The sequence below is a fragment of the Euprymna scolopes genome, chromosome 4 (assembly GCF_053919585.1).
Source record: "Euprymna scolopes isolate OS-2025 chromosome 4, ASM5391958v1, whole genome shotgun sequence".
Classification (NCBI taxonomy): Eukaryota; Metazoa; Mollusca; class Cephalopoda; order Sepiida; family Sepiolidae; genus Euprymna; species Euprymna scolopes.
Window position 1 is genome coordinate 89,748,780 of NC_136485.1, and position 24,482 is coordinate 89,773,261.

General features: G+C 31.8%; 1 long non-coding RNA gene and 1 pseudogene across 1 annotated transcript; both read left to right on the top strand.

The window, feature by feature from the left end:
* Nucleotides 1–262: 262 nt before the first annotated feature.
* On the top strand, nucleotides 263–15,376 carry LOC145272956 (uncharacterized). Its single transcript, XR_013866145.1, has 2 exons — nucleotides 263–390; nucleotides 13,901–15,376. It is a non-coding gene; the product is annotated as an uncharacterized LOC145272956 (long non-coding RNA).
* Nucleotides 11,897–12,015, top strand: LOC145275443 (5S ribosomal RNA; annotated as a pseudogene).
* Nucleotides 15,377–24,482: the final 9,106 nt, after the last annotated feature.

The following is a 24,482-nucleotide window of genomic DNA, read 5'->3' on the forward strand; positions in this document are numbered from 1 at the left end:
TTTATCATTTTTTGTGATACTTTGCTATTCCATTATTTTAAACCCGATAATCACATCGGTACCATTTTTATAACTTGAAAGTGAATATTTTATTCTGTACTATACTGTTAACTTACCCATAACAAGTCTCTTATTAAAAGTATATAAACATCTCCATTAAAGAGAGCTGACGTCATTTCTGCTGACATGAGTCGGCATTTTTTTCTAATATACATATATTACGTTTCTTAGTTTTGTCCCTTAAACAGTTATCTACCTTGGCCGGACATTTTTCTTATAGAGTTTCCCCTGACTCGATACCGGCAGGTTGACTGGTGTTTTGTCCCCTTTCTAGCCGCATGGCTCGGTTTTTTATCTCCCATTATCCCTCGCTATTTTAAGCCATCTCCGGTAAGAAACATTGTATTATCCCCTTCTTAAAGACACTTTTTAATGCCTTAATGTTATTTTTTATATTATTTCATTTTAACTACGAACTTTGTTTATTTTCTTTATCCACATGTTCGGCCCCCTTATTTCTAGCTGTCGTTGATTTCGTTGATAAGACTTCCCGATTTAGCCCTTTTTTAACTTGTCGTTCCGGACTTTTTCTCTTCGTATTCTGAACAATATTTTTTGTTGTTTCTTTCAGTTTTTACCGTATCTACCTTCAATAAACTTACTTATAGGATTTCCTGTCTTTGGAGTTTTGATTGCTAGTACGCGTTTAATGCTAACTGTTTAAGGATCATATGTTTCTAAATAAATGCATCCTAGAGGCAGTATAACATAAAAACATTGAAAGTGATTAAAATTATGGAAATAACATTAAAATATCGTGAAATTTTATGATCCTCCTTGCAGAAAACCAGCTAGTTCACTCACTTAGAATTAATCGTTTTGGTCAATTTTTTGGTATTTTTTCCGGGAGTCTGATCTTTGTTGTGATACCAAGTTTATCATTATTCGTCACGTCTGTCGGAAGTTTTAGGCGGGCATACAAATAAACAAAAAAATAAATACACTTTTTCCCTTTATATAATAGACTAGCAGGGGTACCCAGTGTTGCCCGGGTGTAGAGAGGTGTGTGTGTGTGTGTGTTGGATTAAAACAACAGTAAGAAGTCTGGGTGGGGAGAGGTGTACAAAAAATTGGTAGTAGGGGAATCAAAACAACAGTAGGCAGACCGGGTGGAGAGAGGGGTAAAATAAAATAGTAGTGGGGGAGGGGTACCTGGCGTTGCCCGGGTGTGTGTAGGTGATGTAGTAAGGAATCCCGGGTGGAGAGATGTGTTAAAAGAAAGTGGTAGAAGCGGGGAGGGGGAGGGAAGTCAAACAACAGTAGGTGTTAAAAAAATATTAGTAGTAGGGGGTATCAAAACAACAGTGCGAAGCAAGGGTCGAGAGAGGTGTTAAAAAAAAGTGATAGTAGGTAGGCAGGTTCAAACCCATGACATGAAAGAGGAAAAGAAAGTGAAAGAAAACCTGACGTCTTACCGATGCTTCATGACGCGACTGGAAGTTAAGAGCATTGAAATTAAGGGTAGTCAATCGAAAAAGCATGACTTCGCAAAAATGTTGCCGATAAAAATTGCTCCAGTTGAGCTGCAGAAAATTATTGCCCAAGTATAAGTTAACGTTTTAGAGGACTTACTAACCACCAGGAGATTCTGCGCTTAAACACCCCTGTCCCTGCTCTATCTAGGATGAGAATTGTAAATTCTGATCAACACAGAAGATTTTCACAAAAAATTATTGATTTCCGTAAACATAAAATAAGTTTATTTACTTATTTTTATTTATTTTTTTTTTTTTTTGAGAAATAAGTTTGAATGATCTATGTTATTTTTGCACAGGGCCATATAAAACAAAGTGAAATTGTGTGTAACATCTTACCCGGGTATCATTTTATTCTGGTTGGCATCGATTATAATAGTATCCCACCAGGATTCGGGCAAGAGAAAATCTTTCTTATCCTGGGCTGTGTCTTAACGTAAAACAGTAAGGTTTGAAGAATAAGAAACGAAAACGATTTGATATTTAAATTCAAAAATTTATTTCAATAAAAAATTATCAAAAACAATCTGTAAAAATGTATAGATGCTCATTGCTAAAAAGTTTAAAACATTGCTAAAAAGTTTAAAACATTGCTAAAAAGTTTAAAACATTGCCGCGCAATATGTTTTTTTTTTTTTAGAAAAGTGACCAAAAAAAAAATCATGAAACAAAAAAATAATGAGAAAAAAATCATTACCCTTAAAAAATTACATTTAAATATAAAATATCACCAATGGAATACTTATGCCAAAACTTTATAAAAGTAACCAGCTTCAAAAAACGTCATATGATAATGGTATTTCAGAAGATTTTTTTTCTAAAGTGTTTGTTTTTTTGTTGGTGTATCATGTATGGTTACAGCAAATTTGTATGTAGTGAGGTAGGCTAAGAAACATATCGTGAAAATATTATAACAAAGCAAAAAAATGTTGAAAAAGAAAAGATAAAATAAAAAAGGGTCCGCATGCACCATACGATGATATCAAGCACAGACACATTTTGTTGAAATACAATATTTTAGTAAAGTATTTAACCTATTGATCATTATTAGTTTGTGTGGACTTGGGAAACTAATTATTCATTGTTAAAAAAAAAATCTGGCCCACTTGGTATCAAGCAGGCAAAACCACTGAAATGAATAGGAAAAACGTAAATCCAGATTATTTGAAATAAAAGATGAAATTAGAAAATACATTTTTTGGCAGAAAATCTGGAACTTTTTGTTTGACCATAAATACGAAAGTAAGGAAACGTTTTTTATAATGTCTTATTAGTAACTTATTATCATCAAAATCCGCCCCTAAGAGTGCTTAAGAGGTAACCAGAAATTAGCATCCGTGATGTAATTTTTTTTTTTTAACACTGTTTATGATTCTTCTACTCAATATGATATTTTGCAAAATAAAGCTAAAATTTGTTAGAGTTAGAAAAAAAAGCTAAAGAAAAAGTTGGATTCATATTGTGTAGATTTATCAGTCAATTTGTTAATGTTTGATAGGATTGGGATTGTTTGGCGAAAATTGGAATTCATTACAAAAGTAGTGACATTTTCCTAGATATCCATTGCTTAAAAGCACTTTTTTTTAAAAAACACTCCCCAGATTCCCTGCACTATCCAAAAACAAAAAAAATATTGATAATAATAAAGAAAAAAAAATTATTGATAATAAATAAATAAAAATTATTGATAATAATTAAAAAAAATACACTAAAAACATTACATTAAAAGATAAAATACCACCAAAGTCAAAACATTAAAATCAAAATTCTGTAACGTTTATACCAGCTTCAAAAGACATCATGTGAAAAACTGGATTTTATTTCAGAAGATTTTTTATAAAGTGGTATTGGGGGGGGGGATATTGTACAGTAAGAAATTTATCATGAAAATATTTTAAGTAAACTTAAAAGTGTTGCAACAATAAATGAAATAAAAAAGGATCCGCAGCATGGTATCAAGGACGAACACATTTCATGAAAACATAATGTTTCAGTAAATTTTTACTTGTTTGTGGTGACTTGGGAAACAAATTATTTTATGTTAAAAAGAAAACATGTCGTACTCAGTATATCTTGAAAGCATCAGATATCCTCAAAGGATGTTTGTCCACAAACAGTGTGGAGAAGCAGTTGAAAATAAAAACGCTCTATTATTGGGGTTGTACAATATAAGCACAACCAATAGCATTAGATGCTTTGATGTCATGGTCTGAAATGATATGTCCTTGCTTACGACGAACCCATTTGTTTTTTAGAGATTTCTATATATAAAAGTCATCTGGCAAAATCATCTTCCTGGCACAGCCTAAAAAAATTAGTAAGCATAGTTTCTAGTGGTATCTGTGCTAAAATATGTGCTCTGTCCTCATTGAAATAAACTCTCTGTCCATTTTCAAGTTGTACTGCTAAATTAACCACAGTCAGAAATCGTTGGTGTATTTAAAATACAAAGATCCTCCATATTGCTTTATTACTGGAGATACAGTGGCCTATATAATAAACTTTGATCTTATCTCTTTCAGCTCCATCACAAATAGTAAAAATAGCCATATCATTACCCTTGTTGATATATTTTATGTAATTTAATTGCTTTGATCAAGCTGCAATGTTCCACATTGATGTGCGCCTTTAGGATTTTACATAGTAAACTATTATATGACACTACCCATTGATTGTCCACAGTTATTAATTGTCCTCTAACAACTCAGGTTGTTGGGTGGCCTCTATTTTCTGCGATAAAGAGTATATCCATTGTAGTCAGTCTGTGTTTCTGCAATAAAAGGCTCCAGATATCTTTTAAGACATTTGCAATCTTGCATGGTGATGCTGGATTGAGTACTTCACAGAGCTCATGGATTAATTGTGTTTGGATCATATCAAAAAGTTCTGTATCAGCAGTATCATCTGGCAGCTCAGCTGAAATAATTTTGCCTATGTGAACTCTGTAAATGCATGCCAGTATTGAGACTGGTTGAAAAAATGTATATCAACATTAGTATTTTTCCTGGATCAATAGCAGCAGTCTTTGTCATAAAGAAAAAAAAAGAAAAAACTAAATATAATTTTTGAACCTTAGAAAACTCAAATGTAAAAAATTCATGAATTTTATAAAATATGTTGTTATACACAACACAAAGTTAAACAAAAAGATTAAATTTTATTAAAATATATATAATTAGCATCTGACTTTTATGCTTTTATTACATGCAGAGATGTCTTAAGAATTTAAATTTTATTATTATATCAAAATGTTGATGAACTATGACTTTCTATTAATCATATGAAAACTGAAAAAGAGATTGAAAATTGGCGTATAGAAATATTTTGCATTCAAACATACACCAGTACTGTTTTGCATTTAGAATACAAAGATATTCTATGCAAAACAGTTCATAAGGTTTTAAAAGGAAACAGATTAAGACGCAATTTTTTAAAAAAAGAAAAACAGTATCATGAAGAATGTTAGTAATATGTTGAAAGATGTCAGATTATGCTTTCATAGAACAGGTAAACTCTAACCTTCTATACATAGGAAGCACATTAGTCTGTTGTGAAATTAGCAAACTAAAAAAACATGACAAATATAGTATATAATCACTTTAAACATTGATTGGATATTATTTGGTGTTGACTCAGGGAGCCAGACTTATGTAAAGTAAACAAAATGAGAACATATTTTCTTAAAATTCAAGAATTTTTTAAACTATTTAAAAGTAATGTTATACTTATGTAAGAAAACTTGTAATTTTGTCAGAGTTACTAAATTCAAATCTGAAAATCACATAAAGGTACTTTAAAACGTTGATCTGGGTATCAAAATTTGGTGGATTCTAATGGAATTAATTTTCTTTTCTTGTGATTACTATATTCAAATCTGAAAATCACAAAAAGATTCAATTAATTATGAAAATGTAATACAAAATAAATAATAAATATCAAAAGATAAGCAATTTTACTTGATTGAAATGTGAAAATGACCATTAAATCGTTCTCATCGTCACTTTTAAACGTTGATATTGATAGGAAATTTGGTGGACTCTAATGGAATTGGTTTTGTTTTTTTGTCGTTACTAAATTCAAATCTAAAAATCATAAAAAGATCCAATCAATTATGAAAATGTAATACAAAAAACAGTGTTTTTTTAATACCAAAAGATGAGCATTTTTATTTAAGTAAAATGTGAAAATTACAAATTTAAATCATTGTGTAATTTCACCAGACAATCAAATGCTAACTAATTAATGGCATGTAATTTACAAAATCCACATTATAAGAACTTCAATAAAATAATTAAATAATCTCCCCACAGACGTATTGTAATAGAATAGTAACAAAAATAACATCAACTACTTAATGGTACACGTATAAATTACACAATCCACATGTAAATAACATATAATAAAAGTAATAAAATAAAAGGTTTCCACACAATCGAATGTAATAGAAGAATACAGAAATTAGTAATTACTTTGCGAATTTTGTCGTGTTCATGATTTTAATAGAAATTGTAGATTACCCCATCATATTTATGTGAATTAGCGTGCCAAATTCAAGTGATAAATATGTAACGGTAATATTGTTTCCCCCCCCCTCCTCCACACACTAAAGATTGCATTATCGGTCGAATCCTATTTCTGCTTTATTGGAAAAATTATAAATTAGCGCGCAAAATAGAACTGACTACGCCAAAAGTGATGGTTTACAAGAATGCAAATGTTTTTATTTCCTCCCACTGCCACTTGGAGGGGGGGAAACTCCTTTAAAACTGATAAAGATTTCAATTTTTTTCTGAATAGTAATGAAATTTGATTTTTATTAAAGAAATAATGCAGTTTTACACAAAAGAAGAAATATAAAATTATAAGTGTTTACGAATAGTCGAAATACACGTATAAAAACTATGAAGACACGTACATGTTTCTGGAATATTTCGTTTGTTAAGTAAAAGTTCATAAGTCTGTTATCAATGAGTTGCACCACGGCTATCCTAAGAGATGGCCTATCAGCTGAAAAATGACATCATCGCCGAGGTCCTAGCAAGCAAGATATGTGGAACACTTAGACTGTCGATAATGAGCAGAAATTTTTACAGAAAGCGTTAGGAAACTTTAAAATTGGATTAAAAGAAAAGATAAATAAAGAACACGATGATTTGTACTTAAACTCATCCAATATTAATAATAAAAAAGAATTGAAAGGGAGAAAAATTGTTTGTTTATGGGTTAAAAGCAATTGAACATTTCATTGTGTAGCGACTTGACACAAATATTAAACGTGGCTGTACAAGGAATGTTTCATTTGCGCGTACAGCTATTGTCTACACCCACGCAATTTCCGTGCACACAACTTGTTTTGTTTCACCAACATAGCTGAAAGCACCTCACGTGACAAAGATGTTTTTTTTTTCATCCAATCGGATTACAAAGAAAGTGAATTTCAAAAATATTTCTCTAATAGCCTTCGCTGGGAGCCGGTTTGAAACCTATAAAAAAGGCACTTCACGCCAAAAACAGTCAATCACAGTCAAAGCCAGCCAGCCAGCACGCCATAGCAACAAGATAGACTCTATCACGGTTCGATGTAACATCGTTTCGCACGCATCACTCATCTAAATTCTCCACATGGAAGTACAAGATCAGCGTGAATTAATATTTTCCTTTCTTTTTTCATTTTGCCTCAGTCAGAAAAAGATGTATCTCCTGTTTTTCATTAAAGATATATACAGAGCCCTAGCGACCATACAAGAAGTTACACACATTAACTTTATGCCAAAATATTCCTTTCCAGAACATTTTTACATACTCAAACCTTGAACGATTTATTCATTATCACCTTCTTGACACTTGTGATGAATCAGCACACGCGCATATAAAAAATACGTTAACAAATAACATGATTCATTATTTCTAAATAAAAGTCATATATTGAACTTTTAAAATCGTCTTATTTGTGTCCCCTACAAACTGGTCGCTCCTTGTCAGAATTCGACAAAATATACATAAACCATATTAATGACCATATCTTCTTTCTCTCGTTCAACATGACCGAACAACATTGGCGGATCAGAACATTTGCACGACACAAAAAATGGAAAACACCACACAGTCATCGAAGTACACTATTCCATTCCATTCGTAAAAATCACGCCTTTTTTTTTTTTGGATAGACGCTCCCCACGCATCTCATAAATTTCTGAGTTTCATACAAAGAAGAAAAAAGAAACGATCAGACACAAAAAACGAAAAGAAAAACGAACAGAACTGCTTTTTCTTTTCCAAGTATCGGTAAATCAACCACATTTGACATTTATTTGAACAGATTTACTTGTGACATTTATATATGAACTTGTAACACAAATTAAGTGATTCATTTGAATTGTTAAATAACATAGAAATGTTTTGTTTTTTTGAAACATGAATTTCCTTCATTTTTTTTGCAAATAAATTTTGTGAAAAAAAGATGGCTTTAAAAAGTATCTAGCCAACATCATGACTCAAATTTATAAGAATGCTAAAGATAGTATTAGTGTACTGAACATTGTTGTCACTTGATCATGTACAAAAGTTAATTTTTGTGGTAGATAAATATATAGATATGCAAAACAAGTTTATATAATCTACTCTCTTCCCTACTAAGGAAATGAGATTCACTTAAATAAATTACTTTCTCCTAGCTCCGTACAGATGCATTCTCTAAAATAGAAGGAAAATATTTCACATAAATTTTCATATATTTTCGATTGATGAAAATGATTTCCACTTGTTTGAAACAATAAACTGAGTTAGTATGATATAAAATTCTAATAAAACCAGCAAACTTGACAACAAACTTGATAACTAAAACGTTTTTTTGGCTGAAACAACTGTGTGTTCCGATCCAAGAAGATGACAACTACAAACAGTACCCAACCAAGGCCAGGATGCAACTCAAGAAACATCTGCATCAAATTATTCTCTCTACAACTTCAATCTAATCCAAAAAGGTACACACACACACACACACACACACACACACACACACACACACACACTGGAACTTTAATCAAACACACATCTTCTAACACTCGTGTCTTTTCCTTGTTCTACAACTTGTTTTAACTCTTCCAACAAACTATTTACTCATTCAAAATATCTTTCACATAAATGTAAAAAAAGTTTTCTTTGTTAACTATTCTTCTCTATTTAATTCACAACACCCTGTTGTTGGATTTAACACTTGCTAAATGGTGACCCATTCTCAATCATTTAACTAACAGGTTGTCCGCTTTGCAAATAAGTCAGCCATTTTAATCTTTTGTTAATAGTTGCAAAGAAAAGAATAAATTATTTGGTAACCCTTTAAGATTTGAAAGAAATGTTGAAGCATTTGAACTATTGAATAGAAAGCTATTTCTGGCTTTAACATTCCTAACAACTCCTCAAGTATTATAAGAATCAAAATTTGACTTGCTATAATTTTATAGATAGATTTTAAAACAGTAACTTCATAAAATTAGTTTTAGCTTTATTACAATGTGTTAAATTAATAATTTAATGATAGAAAATTATAATTGGTTTGCTCACTCATTGCACTCCAGATACATTGTTTGTATTTTATGATAGTGAGTTTGCAAGGCCAATTAAATACAAAATAAATAAGAAAACAATATGCAAAATTAGATTCTCTTCTCTACCACCTCTCTCTCCATCTATTGGTTGAATTGTATTATTGCCTTCGGTAATATTTTTTTTTTGTTTATCATGAACCATTTCAATATTTTGTTTCTTTCCATTTTTTATCATCTTTGACTGTTAATAAACAGAGAAAGAGAGAGAGAGAGAGAGAGAGAGAGAGAGAGAGAGAGAGAGAGAGTGAGACAGACAGAAAGAAAGAAAGGGAGGAGTGATAGAGTGATTCAGAAATTGACGCAATAGAGTATATATGACATAAGAGCAGAGGAAGTTCTACAACAAATATTGATAGAGGGTTCAAGTGAAAATTAGTAAAAGATGGAACAATTAAAATGGAAAGGTTTTAAATCAAAACTCAATCCCTACACTTGCGCTTATTTCAACATGTATTTTGTGTGATTAAAATATATATGAAAAACTTATAGGATTTTTATGAAAATTTTTATTTAACGCTAACTGAGGAATAGTAAAGAACAAATGACAATGATGTGTAATTAATATGGAAAGAGAAACATATGCATGCTTGAAGTTGTATAAATCATATATATATATATATATATATATATATATATATATATATATATATATATATATATATATATATATATATATATATATATACCTTATTAGTATCTTTTTAACCAACATTTTCATATATTAAAATTCCGGTAATGTCCATATACCAATAAAATTGAAGTCAAAATTAATTGACTCAATTATTTAATCTTCATGATCATCAATTATTTAATCTTCATGATCATCAATTATTTAATCTTCATGATCATCAATTATTTAATCTTCATGATCATCAATTATTTAATCTTCATGATCATCAGTTTTCATAATCGAGCATGCATCTAATATTTTCGCAAAAATCAAGACAACAAAATATAAAATGAGAACATCATATTGTGTATTTTATCATGTGTTGCAATTGTTTCATAACCATTTGGACAATTTTATATATTATCTCATTTAAAAATATTCCAAAACAACTACTCTTCAGACGGCCAAATATACTATTTATACATATATGAATACATTCATAATCTCTATTTTTAGAGAACAAGCAGTTGGACCTGCCTATATATATATATCTTTATAGTTTCTTTCTTTTTTTTTTTAATAGTCTTCATATTTAGTAATCACCTCATTTTCGTATTTCTACTTTTTAAATGATATTTCAACCAATTTACACACAATAAGTTGTTCGCATTTTATATTTTGTTGTCTTGATTTTTTGTGAACATTATATATATATATATATATATATATATATATATATATATATATATATATATATATATATATATATATATATAAAGTAGGACAGTTTGGATTCCTAGATGTATATCCACTGAAATCCGTGTGTTTATTAAAGAGTGTTCAATCTCCCATTTGAAAATTCATATATTTCAGAATCACATTGAATTTGATTATATTGCTTATACACTAATGAATTAAAAGTCCCTAAATTTCAATTTCTTTCTAAGACCCCTTAAGCTTAAGATTTTAAACATTCCGGTAATTAATTTGGATGAAAATTGAAGTAAAGATTATAGATATAAGGTTTAGTAGTATTATATGTAGCATATAATCTTTGTAATAGAAAATAAAGTGATGCAAAATTGTTCACAAAATTAATTTTATTCGTTCTGAGATGAATATTCTTCTAGTTTTTTTTTTTAATTTGGTAATTAAATAGATTCCTAATAAACTGATTAAGTTTTACTCGATATATTTAAAAGTTGTTTTGTGATATAATATGATCGTACTTTTATTTATGCTAATTTGTTAGTTTGTATTGAAAATAAATATTTCAAGTTTTTATGAAAACAAACAAGTTCTTTGGTTTTTATTTAAAATTTTTAAATTTTGTCATCTTTCGGAAAACAGTTTGTAAATAACTATGATTTAAAAAGTAAGAAAATTTGAAAATTAAAAAAAAAAATGGAATAACAATTCTGCCTCATATAATTCAGAACATCTTTACTATAGTAACCGAAGTTTGTTATCTCAGGAAGCAGAAAAAGAAACTTGACATTTCATTCTCTATAGGTGTGGAGGCTGTTTACTTTGAATAAATTGTGGCACACAAAATTTTGACCTTTCAGTGTTTTTTTTTTTAAATTTTTCATGGAAACTTAGTAAATCTTTTTATGTTTTTTACTGTTATTTCACCTTAAACAAGGCACAATGCCACTTTGACATAAGTGGCTATTATTTGGGACGAAATTTACAGGAATACTATGTAAAGAGTTGAGCAATGAGATGTCTGTTTACGTTACACTTTAACTTCTGCATGTCACTACACTTAAGGGAGCAGGAACCCTTCCAAAGTCTAGCAGTTTGAGAAAAGAAATTATTTGAGCAGAAAGTTTTCCTTCATCTAGGGATCTCTATAGTGTAAGCGTGATTTTTTTTTTTGCTTATTGGGTTAGTCAGAGGTATTTACATTGAGAGAGTAGAAATACTTTAAGTTTGCAATATTTTAGCAATAGGATAGAGGTTGAGTTTGATTACAAGTGCAGAATCTATGAAGTTGACAACTTTTTTTTTAATCTTGTCTAAAAGCAAGAGACTAGTGGCAGATGCACCAGCCCATATGTGGCAACAATACTACATGCATAGGCGAATGGTGGCTTTGTAGAGGTACAAGATGTGAGTAACCTTCTAGCATGGTAAACAGAGAATACGGTATAATCACGTTGACACACCGGTTCCCGTCAGATCACCGAAGGTAAGCAATGTTGAGCCCGGTCATTACTAAAATGGGTGACCAATTTGGGAAGTCCAGGTGCTATATGCACCTCCCTGCAAAAAGTTGCAAAAACCTAACATTGTCATCTCCCCTAATGGGGATATACATGCGACAGGGGGCCGCTTGTGAATTTCATACTTCCATGAAACTTCCTCCTTCGGAGGAAGCCGGTTAAACCCTTAATAGGGTTGGTGCTGACTGCACACACTGCACACATGGTAAACAGCGCCCACCTTCTTTGCAGCAGCTTTGGCAATGACCTCAATGTATTTGTTCCACGTTTTCTGTGAATGTTAAGCCGAGGTGTTTGAATGAAGTACTTTCAAATAGTGTATCATTAGCCATGACAATCAGTGGTTGAGAAGGTTTCTTGTAATTATTACAGGAAAGAAACTTAGTCTTAGTGGCATTGAATGTTACCATTCATTTATGGTCCCATTCCACTACAGACTTCCTCAAATGTTTCAACCATTTCCTTGGATACGTCTTCTTTCGTTTTCTCCTTATGTTTGTTAAAGAGCGTGGTGTCATCAGCAAATATATCCATCTCAGAAATAATTTTATCAGAGAGGTTATTTATGAATATCAGGAATAATAAAAGTCCAAAGATTAACCCTTGTGACACACCCACATTAATACCATGTTGTTTTGACATATCACTATCAAGGACAATCTCGATTTTTCTCTTACCTAAAAAGAATTTGATTATTTTAAGTATTCCTAATGTAAACTAAACAGTTAAATATTCATTTAAGCAATATGAGTTTTTTTATTACATTTCTGAATATAATTAAAAAAAAGAAAACGAAAGGATAATTGTATTAAGTCTATTCATTATTTGCATCTATAATAGTCTATATAATAATCTATATAAAATAATAATCTATATAATAATATAAGGCACTTCTGCATGACAGTGCCATGAGGCGAATGTGTGTATTTTAGTTTCAAGAATGGCCGATAGAGGGCATGTGTTAGTTGAACAGAGGTCGATAAATTGTATCACTCATTGAAAAAAAAAAAAACATTAAAAAACAATATTATTAAAAATTTCTATAAATTTTTATAAATAAATAAATAAAAACGTCTATATTAAAATCATATTTTGCTCTATTGACAAACCAAAAGTTATATTTAGATATACGTTTATACAATCTTACTGTGAAAAAAGCAAACAAACTATCTTTGTGTAAAAAAAATATTCTTAAACTTCTATAAATGTTCCATGTTTTTAAAATTATATTTTGCTACATTTTGCTAAAATTATATTTTGATGTATTTTTATACAATCTTATTGTGAAAAAAAAAAAATAATTATATGTTGCTACATTTCATACAATCGTACAGGAACCCACCCACCCCAAATAATTCTAAAAACAATCTATAAATGTTTCATATTTTTAAAATTTATTATTTTATTTTCACTTATAAATCACTCATTTAAAAGAAATCATATTAAAACATTAAAATAATATTTTTTTATACAATAAATGTTCCGCTTTTCCTATATTTTTGTGATATTTATTTCATTATTATATATTTTTGCGTTCTTGGAGGCACTTGTTTATATTTGAGGTTCACATACCGGCCGGTAGAAGGCATTTCTCATTCAAAGAACAGGAGTCAATAACCTGTCTTAGTCGCCTCATGACACTGTCATGCAGAAGTGCCTAATATAATGTATGAGGTCGTAACAAAAGTTCTGTTTTTTTTTTCTTCTATATAATAAGATCGATTTTTTCCTTGTTTTACTGCCTATTATAGCTTTTAAACCAAAATCTTTATATGCTAATTTTTTCCATTTGCCACTTAGATCAATTTCTGATGCATGTTTCCAGAAAGTATGTATTTGTTTCATGCGTCATATGATTCATACCACAACAACAATTACCACATCACATTAAATATTTATTTACTTTTTTTCTGTTTACAGATATTTAAGAATGAAGAATCACCGGAATATACTCAGAATATAATTTACAAACATATACTGAAATAAAACGCATCTATACAAGATGGACACTAATTTTATTTTAATTAGAGAACTGCATTCTTCTTACAACTGGTGCCTGGAGAAGCTCAAATGGAGCAGCTTGTGGGGGAGTAGGTGTCCTTGTGAGTAAAAGTGCAAAACAGGTACTAGCAGAAATAAGACCTGTTAGCAAAAGAATTTTAGTCATTTCCTTTAGTGGTAACCCCATGACTACAATAATTGTTAACTACTGAAGGAAGTTATGATGCAGGAGCACACTATGAAACTCTATCGAGTACGGTCAATGAGACACCCAAACACCATGTTGTTATTGAGTGTGAAGACTTCAATGCACCTCCCTAGGTCAACCCCAATACAACATTCATGTCTGATATGAATGGAAATAAGTCACAGATTGACTAACAAGAAATGGAAGAATTCAGTGCATGACTGCGAAGCTTACAGCAGTTTTAGCAGCTTGGGTTACCGCAAATATACAACTCAGTTTTTGAATGTGTAAATGTCCATTAAGGAAAAAGAATGATGAGTGGGCTGCCCTTCACAGAACTGCAACGACTGTACACAGTCACAGTGAGCAATAGGTATTCAGAGCTCTGTCAAGAAGATAATAGTGTTGCACAACAATATGCACATTTTATCACTGCAAATGAAGCAGCTGCAGAGGCACTGGTATTATTGAAAAAGAAAAGAAAGCAGAGGAGGAAAGCAAACGATCCAAGGATATGCCAAGCATGAGGTGATGTCTTAGGTGCATTTGGAAATTTTCATAAAACAACAACCGCAGACGCACAGCAAAAACTCCAGGAGGAGAAATCAAAGCTGAAACAAATATACAACCAAATTGAAGACAAGCTAAATGAAATGGTCCATGGCTAATGAAAGATCTAGACATGGCGAAAGTTAGACTCTTTGTTGCCACAGTAGAAATAGTCCTCCTCTATGGTGCTGAGGCATAGACTCTTAAAAATGCACTAAAAAGAGACTGGATGGCTGTTACACATGGATACTCAGGATAGCCCTCAATACATCATGAAGGAACCACGCAACAAATCAACAGCTTTATGGTGACCTACGACCAGTATCACTGAAAGTACAGCAGAAAAGGATGAGAGTAGACGGTCACTGTATGAGACACATCGAAGAGGAAGCCATCAAGCTAGTTCTCTGGATACCAACAGATGGACACCCAAACCGTGGTAGAAGAAGAATGAGATTGACAATCTCCTACAGGACACAAGATTGAAAAAATGTGCAGGACCTGCAAACTGTCATTCGAGATCGAGAGAACTGGAGAAGTCGTGTAGATTCGGTGGTGAAGCGTCCTGAAAGATGACAGAGATAAGATGAAATTGTCTTTAGAATTATTTAATTTTTGTAAAAAATAAAAATATGTATTTATTTTGTACAAAGTAAAAATTGTCTTGTATTTTTTTATATTTGGGAAATAAGATTAAGTAAAGTCAGATACAGTGTTGTGCTAAATTTGTTCATTTCAGCTGTTAGCAATAAACGTGTTTTATTAGGTATTGGGGATTTTATTAGAGAATCTTTCCCATAAGTATACAATTAATTGCCTAAAACTCAAATTCAGTAAATTTAAAACTCAGTTTGATAATTTTGTGGCATGGTCCCTAGTTTTGGTAGGACCATTTCGGATGAAAATAGTATCTTGGATATTAGCAAGAACCTCACCAGCATTTAATATATAATAGGTATAAAAGTTGTATTTTGGGAAGGAATAAAATGCATAAAAAATAGAAATAAATGAAACATTGAGAGAATAAAAGGGTCACAAGTAAGCAAGTGCTGAGTAAAACATAAACAAAGTTTTGCAAATGAAAAATTGAGAGAACGAAATTTTATAAGAAAACAGTTTTACATTACAATTTTATAAGTAAAATCAAAAGTATTGTTATTAGTAAATGTCATCCATTAAGCAAATGCTTGTTAAAAAGTTGAGTGAATAGTCACAAGTCAAAATGTTCATAGTGTGAATAATATGCATAAGTGATATACGTATATGAATATTAGACAGTGTTACGTTATGCATGTGTATACACTAATGTATAGGTATGTGTGTGAGATGAAGAAGGCTTGTATACGGATCATTGAGCCTTTTTTAATTGCCTGCCTCCTGGTCAAAGGCATGGGAGACAGGAGGGGTAGAGAATACTTTCTTGGGGTGCTGTTCTTGTTACTTTTGAGGTTTGAAACGATTTTCATTGACTATACTTTGAGTTAGCACGTTACTGTGAAAACTTACTTGCATTTAGAAGTGACAAAAAGAGTGGCGAATCCAATAAAGCGAAAAAAACAAGTAAACTTTGCAATTTTTAATTTTTTCAAGTAAAATAGAATTAAATCATTTTGATAAAAAATACAAAAATTATTTAATTCCACTCTAATTGATGAACTGCATAAATTTAATGTTTTTCTTTTCTTTTTTAGTTTTAAAATAAAATAGGTCCATAGAAATTCCGTAATAAGAAAATTAGAACAATTTAAGATTGGATTATCCAAAGATTACCTATCTTGTACTTATAATAAAAAAATAGCTGATCAACTGGGTTTAAATGTAAAGTAATACATTATTACATCATTATTCCCATCATTATTATTCCCACTGTTTGTTTTTAGTTGCTTCAAAGTGTTTGTTTGTACGAATATACCTCCCACCAAGCACTAATCTATTTAAAATATTAATTCTTTCCATTTAAAAGATAGTCATAATGGGATTTTCCTAGCCTCTGTCCAATTCCATTTTGGCTTGTGTTAAATGTGTCAACTGAGTAACCGCATTACTAACATTTTTAAATGTTGTGTTTGAAATAGAAAAGCTAATAATAAAATTACGTCATTAATCAACCCGCTGTTTAAAGACAGACAAAATTACGAATTTCAACTTAATGTAACATGAACAGCTAATGCTAAGAAAGAAAATCCTTTGCGGTCTGGAAGTGATGAACGAAAACTGTGACAATAATTATTTAGTGTATAAGAAAATGCATTGTTGCATATAATTGAGTGAAATACTAAGAAATATTTGCTAAGGGAAATGCAAGTTCTATGCTGCTAAAGAGGTGTCACATCTCAAAGAGATTCTAGGAAAGAAGGTAAAAGACAGTGACATAAATGATATCATTTGGAGATATTCTCACTTGTGTCAAAGACAGTGACATAAATGATATCATTTGGAGATATTCTCACGTGTCAAAGACAGTGACATAAATGATATCATTTGGAGATATTCTCACTTGTGTCAAAGACAGTGACATAAATGATATCATTTGGAGATATTCTCACTTGTGTCAAAGACAGTGACATAAATGATATCATTTGGAGATATTCTCACTTGTGTCAAAGACAGTGACATAAATGATATCATTTGGAGATATTCTCACTTGTGTCTATCTACATATTAAAGTGCACTACAGATGTTTGCAACTAAATTTGTGATGCTGATTTTGGAAATAAAGAATATTGTTATGTATTAGCTATGACATGTTACACAACCGACCGGTATGAACAAATAACTTACTGGATTCAAATGGAAATAAAATTAAGGTAAAAAGAATGGTTATCCATTCTTAAACTCTGCTTTGCATCTGAGGTAAGATATCAATAAATTCAACACACTGAAGGAACAACAGTGACACAAAAGATTCTATAAAAATAGGTGGCTTATTGAATGGAGATGTAAATAAAATAAACAGTAAAAACAAGAGAAAACATATAAGATAATGATTGGAAAAAATGGATAATGTTGGTGGAAAAAGAAAATGAAAAATATGATAATATGGGTCTAAAGGAGACAATTTTCTGGTTTGAGGATAACTGTTGATTTGGGGAACTGCCGTGGCAAAATTACCTACATTACCTATAAATGAACTGATCCATATACAATAAATACCAGAAGAAAAGGCCTTAATGCAAGGTCTAGATCAAGAGAATGAACGGAGTTTGTCAGCTAGTCAAACAACTCATTTTTGTACGCTTTTGTCGATATATTTTTCAGTGTTTTGTTTTCCTTGTAATCCTTTAACCAGGGTTATAACAGGAACAAAGCAAGTTCATGAGGCCATGAGAGGTAATAATATTTCAATATGGATGGGGCAAAGTCTTTAAGAATAATAAAAAAAACTTAAAAGGCTACTTAACTTTTGGAGAATATGAGCACCAGTTGATTTGGAAATGGGTATTTCTTCAATCGACAAGATGAAAAAGTTTAGTTGTGTTGTCAATGCGATCACCAATATAGTTCAATGGTTGAAGACCATTATTTTCATTTGTATGTGCATATGTTGAGAGACGGACAACCTCTCTCTCTCTATATATATATATATTAAAATTATTAACTATTTCATTCAGTTTTCATGTATTTTGCCGTAACACAAATATTTACGTATGTTTTCAGCCATTTGTAAAACTTCTCTGAAAATCTGAATGACTTGAGCAATGAATAAGGCAATTGTTTCCACGAGGTTTTCAAAATGATGTACAGACATTAGTGGGAATGGTGGGAAAGAGCTTTTTAATCAGATTCTCAGTTGAGATTTGAAAAAAAGGGCTGTTTTGCACCTTTTCGAACAATTTCTTGAGAGATGTCACTGCACTCAAATGCCATATTGCTCTTATTATTTCACATAATGGTATTGCAGATCAAGATAGAACATAGCATTATGTGATGATGTAACTGCTAATAAAGTTGCTATGAACTGTAGAGAAAGTGTTTATCCTTTTAACCAAAAAGTTGCTGACCTTTTTATCTTTTTCATCTTAAACAAGACCAGTCCGATGAACACAGATGCAGTGATACTACTACAAAATGGCAATCTCCAATAAGCATCTCATCACCTCAACAACTTCTACAGTATCACTACTTTTTTTTTTTTTTTTTTTTTTTTTTGCAAAATGAATTGTTAATTTTTCCTGACTTTGTTGTCCATTTGAAAATTGAACCTGGTTTCAGTCCAGGATGTTGTTACTCTGATCATCAAAACAGCACATCAATCCATAAAACATATGCACATGTGTATATCTGTGGAGGGGATGGGGGCATACAGAGTTTTTATTTTCAATAAAATTCACGATTGCAAGTCAATCTAGTATAAAACGTGACCACATGTGAAATTCAATAGATAAATAACATTTTAAGAGAGAGAGAGAGAGAGAGAGAGAGAGAGAGAGAGAGAGAGAGAGAGAGATTAAAAGTTTTGATAACTAAGAACACTAATTCCTATTGATTTTTAAACTGTTAAGCTTAAAATTATTTTGGCATATTTTCGATGGTAAAAACCAAATTTTCTAAAATTTATGTATCTATCTATCTATCTATAAAAGTGAAAATGTCTGAGTGTGTGTGTGTGTGTGTGTGTGTGTGTGTGTGTGTGTGTGTGTGTGTGTGTGTGTCTGTCAGTGTACATTTCCATAGACAATAACTCTGTCAATTTTCGGTCTACAGACTCAAGATTTGACAGAAGGGGTATTGAGATTTGTGAAAATTTTTTTGATCAGAAATTTGGCTGTTAAGGGTTCAAAGTTCAACCATTTGACCTTTAAGAACCCTACAAAACTCTACAAAATTTCTCCGCCAATTTTGGGTCCAAGCACTTGAAATTTTAGATGTAGATTACTTGGACATGGATCTAACTTTATAATTTGTATTGAGCCCAAAACAATAAATGCTAAGTGACAAAAAGAGTATTTTGGGTCTAAACATTTGAAATTTTACATAAAAGTGAGGCCAAAGTTTTTTAAAAATTGACCTCTGCGGTCTCTACCAAATTACTCAGCTAATTCTTGGTCTAAATATTTGAAATTTTACATAAAGTGTATTCAGACATAGGGCAACCTTTTTGATCGGTTTTTGGTCGAAAATTTGGCTGCTAAGGGGTCGAAGTTAAAAAGATTTTACCTTTGCAGTATCTAGCAAACTATTCAGCCAATGTTGGGTCTAAACATTTGAACTTTTACTTAAAGGGTATTCAGACATGCAACAAGCTTTTTAATCAGTTTTTGGGCGAATTTTTCACTGCCAAGAGGTCAAAGTTGAAAGAGTTGACCTTTGCAGATTGTACAAAACTCCTCCATTTGGGTCTAAACACTTGAAATTTTAGATGTAGGTTACTTGGACATCGGTTAAATATTTTAATTTAATTTGAGGCCAGAACAATAAATGTTAAGGAGTCAAAATTGTGGTTAAAGTTTTTTTTAAATTTGACGTCTGTGGTCTCTACCAACTTTTCTCTATGGTAGTTAAGGAAACCTATTATATAGAAAGGCATTACCGTACATATGGTCCTGGATATGACCTTAAACTATACCCAGTGGTGAGGCCCCAGCTTGCGGTCTTTGGGGAGTGTGGAGCCACCCTTTAATTTCCATTGCTCCCAGGTCCACTCTGACCCAGAGTGGTAGTTAGGGTCCCAACTATGGGTTAAATAGAAACCAATTTGAAAACAACAAATATATTCTATTAAAAAAATTTTCTTCAAAATCTTTGAATTCGGCATTAAATAACCTCAAAAGGGTTGATATGCCGTAAAACAAAAACAACCAACCGTACCTATTTACACTTTTTAATATATACATATGCACATAAGTTATGAACAGTACATAGGGCCCGAGTAAAGCCAAGCAGAACTGTTAGTATATCTATAAAAGTGAAAATGTCTGTGTGTGTATGTGTGTCTGCCTGTCAGTGTGTGTACACTTCCCTACCAAATAACTTTGTCAATTTTCGGTCTACAGACTCGAGATTTGACATAACGAGTATTGAGATTTGGGAAATTTTTTAATCAGTTTTCGGCCAGAAATTTGGCTATCAAGGAGTCAAAGTTCAATTATTTGACCTTTGAGAACTTTACAAAACTCCTCCGCCAATTTTGTGTCTAAGCTACTTGAAACTTTAGATGTAGGTTACTTGGACATGGATCTAACTTTATAATTTGATTTGAGCCCAAAACGATAAATATTAAGGGGGTCATAATTCGGGTTAAAGTTTTTAAAAAATTGACCTCTGCAGTCTCTACCAAATTACTCAGCCAATTTTTGGTCTAAACCTTAGAAATTTTGAATTTAATTATTTTTTTGCTGAAAATTTGGCTTCCAAGGGGTCGAAGTTAAAAAGATTTTACCTTTGCGGTCTCTAGCAAATTATTAAGCCAATTTCTGGTCTAAACATTTGAAATTTTACATAAAGGGTATTCAGACATACAGCAAGCTTTTTAATCAGTTTTTGGGCGAACATTTGGCTGCCAACAGGTCAAAGTTTAAAGAGTTTACCTTTGCAGACTCTACCAAACTCCTCTGGCAATTTTGGGTCTAAACACTTGAAATTGTAGATGTAGGTTACTTAGACATGAGTCAAAAATTTTAATTTAATTTGAACTCAGAACAATAAATGCTAAGGAGTCAAAATTGTGGTCAAAGTTTTTAAAAATTTGACGTCTGCAGTCCTACCAACTTTTCTCTATGGTAAGCCTATTATATAGAAAGGTATTACCATACATATTCACACTTTTTAATATATACATAAGCACATAAAATTATGAACAGTACATAGGGCCCGAGCAACGCTGGGTGGAACTGCTAGTCTATATATCTTTGAAAGTGAAAATTTCTTTCCATCTCTGTGTGTGTCTGTGTGTCTGTCTGTGTACGCAATAACTCTGTCAATTTTCAGTCTACAGACTCAAAATTTGATATACAGGGTACTAAGATTTGGGAAAACTTTTGTAATCCGTTTTCGGACAGAAATTTGGCAGTTAAGGGGTCAAAGTTCCACGATTTGACCTTTGAGAACTCTACCAAACTCCTCCACCAATTTTGGGTATAAACAATTGAAATTTTAGATATAGGTTCATGAACATGGATCTAACTTAATAACTTGATTTGACCCCAAAACAATAAATGTTAAGGGTCATAATAGGGGTCAAAGTTTAAAAATATTTGACCTCTGCGGTCTCTACCAAATTACTCAGAGAATTTTAAGTTTAAACATTTGAAATTTTACATAAAGTGTATTCAGAGATAAGGCAAGCTTTTTAATCGGTTTGGGTCGAAAATTTGAGCTCTCAATATATAAATGCATGTATGTATGTTTACATCTGCCTAAAACTTTCGACAGAGGTGACGGATTTTCACAAGATCAGTATCGTTTTGAAGCTCGACCCATCAGACAACAAATACAGAAAAATTGGCTAAAAACATTAATTTCTTCACCCTCAATTGGGAACTTTTCAACAGGGAGGGGTCCTTTATTCTCTGATATATTTGGAAGTCATTCCCTCTTTTCGATTGTCTAGCCTAAATTTAAACCTATGTCATTTCCGGTTTGCCAGTGGTTGTAACAGCAAAAACGTCACGTTTTTCCCCCGTTCTTTTCCTAGTTCGCGGTATGGGTTCGAGCCTGCCTTCCTACTCACACTTTTTTTTTTTTTTGCTCAACACGCACCTCCAAACACCCAGGCAACGCTGGGTACCCATGCTAGTATATCTATAAAAGTGAAATTGTCTGCCTGTGAGTGTGTGCGTGTACATTTCCCTACCAAACTATTTGTCAATTTTCAGTCTACAGACTCGAGATTTGACATCAGGTGATTTGGGAAAATCTTTTTAATTGATTTTCCGACAGAAATTTGACTGTCAAGGGGTCAAAATTCAGCGATTTGACCTTTAAGAACTCTACCAAACTCCTCCACCAATTTTGGCTCTAAACACTTAAAATTTTAGATGCAAGTTACTTGGACATGGATCAAACATTTTGATTTCATTTCAGACCAAAACAATAAATGTTAAAGGGTCAAAATTGGGGTCAAAGTTTTAAAAAATTACTCAGTCAATTTTTGGTCTAAACATTTAAAATTTTACATAAAGTTTATTCAGACATAGGTAAAGCTTTTTAATCGAATTTTAATCGACATTAGCAATCTCTTGCAAACTATTCAGTCAATTTTGGGTCTAAACATTTGAAATTTTACATAAAGGATATTCAGACATGCAGCAAGCTTTTTAATTAATTTTGGAGTAAAAATTTGACTGCCAAGAGATCAAAGTTGGAAGAGTTGACCTTTGCAGACTCTACCAAACTCCTCCGCCAATTTTGCGTCTAAACACTTGAAAGCTTAGATGTAGGTTACCGGGACATGAGTCAAACATTTTTTTATATATATACATATGCACATAAAGTTATGAACTGAACATAGGGCCTGAGCAAAGCCAGGCTGAACTGCTAGTATTTTATAAAAAAACTTATTTCAAATATTCAATGCACCATATTTTCAGATGTTAGAAAGTTTGCTTTTTTAATATTTACAAGTGAATTTCTCTTCACCATGGAAATTTATGGTATACCAATTTACACTCTAAATTTGCACTTATGACTGAAAAAAAAACTCTAAGCAACATCCCTATTTCTTTTCAGAATGATGCTAAACTAAGAAAGAACATTGATGCCAACCAAACAACTAGTTCAAGAAAATAGTCCAATCATTGTGCTCAAGAATATGCACCTGCAATCTCTTCTTACAAAACTGTTCAATCATTGTCTAAAGGAAAAATGCTTCTCTTCACAAATAGCAAACCTTGTCAGTTTCCCCAATATTTTTAATTACTAATAATCGGTCATCCGTATCACATTAGCGACCAATTAGCCTCCTTTTCACCATTTCCACTATAAGTAAGTTGTTTACATTTGTAATGAACCAAAAAATTTTCAGTCACCTCAACAAAAAGCAATCTACTTTGTGACAAGTAACATGGATTCCATCCTGTAAGATGACGTACTGACTGTAATATTACGCAGTAGTGAATCTATTGATAGCGTTTTCTTTCTAGAGCAATAGCATTTGACATAGAGTCTAGTACAAAGGTTGGCTCCACAAGCTTGCTAGCTACAGAATAACTGGCAATGTCTTTGCAACTATCAAATCCTTTCTTTCTAATAAATATAAATCTGAATGTCTGAAGCATATTGAATCAATGCTGTTATGCCTCAAGGATTCATTCTGAGCCAAACTCTTCCTGATCTTTAAAACCAACTTTGCAATCTAGTGAGGAATGTTCTCTTCTTCTCCTTAAGCCTCACTCACCGAAGATACGTTGTTAGTCTTTTAATTTCATGGTAGGCACTTTCATCAGCTTGTAGTAATTGCTATGCCCGGCTGGAACAAATGCCCAGCAGGCACATTTCACAGCGATCACCGCTTTGGTACACCTATGCATATGAAAAATGCGTAGGTACACAATGTTGTAATGCGATCAACACGCACATAAAACAAAAGAAACTATGTTACGATCCCTCACATTTCAATACAGTAAACAGGCTGGAAAGTTTTAGAAAGCCTGTATATAAAGATTTGCCGTCAAAAATCAAATTAGTTTTCTCTTCAATTTCACAAGTTCCACAAGTGTGGAATAAGTTCCATCCATCACGTGGGAGACGTTAAAACCCCTGTCATGAATTTGCACACAACAGGCATGAACTTCAATACTCTGCATGGAAAATTACTACATTGAGCGA